The sequence below is a fragment of the Rhodnius prolixus genome, unplaced genomic scaffold (genome assembly GCF_049639745.1).
Source record: "Rhodnius prolixus isolate KJV_2025 unplaced genomic scaffold, Rpr scaffold_41, whole genome shotgun sequence".
NCBI classification, from domain to species: domain Eukaryota; kingdom Metazoa; phylum Arthropoda; class Insecta; order Hemiptera; family Reduviidae; genus Rhodnius; species Rhodnius prolixus.
This window is the reverse complement of record NW_027411630.1, coordinates 187,213-190,092: the sequence shown is the minus strand read 5'-3', so window position 1 is coordinate 190,092 and position 2,880 is coordinate 187,213.

Here is a 2,880-nt window from a genome sequence, read left to right as displayed (position 1 = left end):
GTGAGCGTTTATATATATATGTAGAGCTAGCCATGCGTCTAGAGAAACAAAGTGAACGATTACCAATTTATAATCTACTACCTGATGTTGAGAACTTGGCCAGTCGTCATGGTGTCCTCTTGCCGAATAGTATAAGAGCATTGATCTGTGGAACATCTGGTTCGGGTAAAACCAACCTAATCACCTGTTTAATTCTACATCCAAATGGATTGAAATTTGAAAATATTTACGTATGTAGCAGATCGTTACAACAGGAAAAGTATTTATACTTGGAAGAGGTTTGTAAACGGGTGCCGGAAGTGGGGTTTTCCACAGTAAACGATACTAATCAGGTGCCCACGCCTGAAGAGGCTAAAACAAACTCCATTATTATTTTCGACGACATTGCTATGGATCAGCAGGATGTTATTAGACAGTATTTGAGTATGAGTCGGCACAGATCCATTGATTGTTTCTACTTGACACAGAGTTATGTCGAATACCAAAACATCTTATACGTGATAATGCCAATTTTATTATGCTATTCAAACAGGATGATTTAAATTTGAGACATGTCTATAGCGATCATATAAGTTCGCCGGATATTTCCTTTGAAAAATTCAAACAAATATGTCACGCCTGTTGGGATGAGCCTCACGGGTTTGTAGCCATTGATAAGACAAGAGATGTAAAAAAGGGGAGATTTCGGAAAGGATTAGATACATTTATCTATATATAGAGTGATTGCAACAACCTCTTCATCAGTACCAGTCGAAGACCCTAAACTTACTAAACAACTTATTCAAACTTCTCAAATACTGCGTAATAAATTTAAAAGTATGAAACGTGGCTTGCAGTTAACTCAGGAGAAGTTGGAAACCAGTTTTCGACCTATTACTGCAAAGCTTCAGGAATTAGTTAAAAAGAAGAAGAAGAAGGAGGCAATGGTTAAAGTGGAACCTGTTAAGAAAGAGGAGGAGGAGGAGGAGGAAACACCTCTAAAACATGATTCTCTATTGCTGCAAGAGTTGAAAGCAGAGGAAAGCATTGGTCCTCTACTTAAACCATACCTATATAAATCCATCACTTCTGCTCATACGGCGGCGACGGATTTAGATGATAGGTACGGTATTCGCATATTACCAACCGATGGAATGGTCATTGGAAATGTAAATGTTACCTTAAATGGAAATGATCTTGTGATAAAAAATAAATTGTTTGAGGGGACGCCAGGTTTATATCAGTTATTATTCCTTAAAAAACCCACATCATATACGGAAAACGATTTACAAGTTTATAAAAATATTCTAGAATTGAGTAATGCTCACAAACAACAGTTTAGTGAGGAAAAACAGATGAGTGGTAGTAAAGGATGGAAGTATAAAAATATAGTTAGACCTCTTTTCCACCCAGGAGAAGGAGGTGCTGAACATAGGTTGTTACCACAGGCTTCGACGCCGCCACCACCATCCAAGCCATATCAATTTAGATCGGTGAAGAAAAAGACAGGTATGGGAATGTGGGAAGGTCAAAGTATCTACGAATATTGGGACGATCCAAACGAGTTAGTCGCAAGATTACAGATTCTGTTTGCCTCTAAACTGGCAGGTCATAGCGGACATGAAAATGAAATAGAATCTATTGTAGAGGAGTTGAGAGAAGCTAATATAATCTACTAAAACTATGGAAATGTCATTAGTTTTGCCTGCACAGGTCACATGTCTACAATAGATAAATTTGGCAGACGGTGGTCGCAGAGTCCATTACACTTGATCGGAAGGACGAGGAAGAGTACGTTGACTTTAAACATAAACGACTCACTGGAATAGACGATCCGGTGGACATTTATGACGCAGTTAATAAGAGACACGTTCAAAACTATAATGTAAAACTGGCTGATTTAGAGGAATATATGAGAGTATATGTTACTAAATTAGTGAATGAAAGAGAAGATCTGGTCACAAAATCATACCTGTTGAATGTTTACGATCAATCTTGACAACAGTCGACAACCACCTTTGTAAATCGTATATTTGAAGTTATGAACAATAGAATAAGTCTATTGCCGCCGCATACACCTGTTACAGCCTTTCTGTTGAAAAAAGTTCTAGAAACGTGATGGCAAACATCAAAGAGGAAATAGTTGATGAACTTCACAAACCATCACGAGTGCATTATCCTAGACGACAAACTATTTTAAAAGGATTGGATGATCTATGGCAAATGGATCTCATCGAATTCCTGCCTTACGCGCGTGAAAATAAGGGTTTCAAGTATATATTGACAGTGATTGATTGTTTTTCCAAGTTTGCCTGGGTAGAGTCGGTAAAGTCTAAAGGAGGAAAGGATATTGTAAAAGCTTTGGAAGATATTCTTAGCAGTAGTGACGCACTCCAGAGAATATTCAAACAGATAATGGCAAGGAATTCTACAATGCTCATTTCAAGCAGCTTATGAAATCATATCGAATTAATCACTACAGTACATTTAGCAAAATTAAATGTGCCATTGTTGAACGATTTAATAGAACATTTAAAGGATTAATGTATCGTTTATTCAGCCTCCAAGGTAGTTACAAATATATTGGTCATTTATCTCGTCTAATAGACAAGTATAACAATACAGTTTACCGTACCATAGGAATGAAACCTTCAGAAGTGAATCAGAGTAACGCGCATGAGATATTGATGATGAAGAGGAGGAGGAGGCAAAGAGGTGAACCACGTTTTATGGAAGGAGATTATGTTCGCATTTCCAAAAATAGAACCGTATTCTCCAGAGGTTTTACATCAAATTGGTCAGCTGAAATATTTAAAGTTGTAGCTGTACGCAGGACAATACCTTATACTTATCTTTTAGAAGATATGTCCAAACAACCTATACAAGGAGCATTTTATTCGC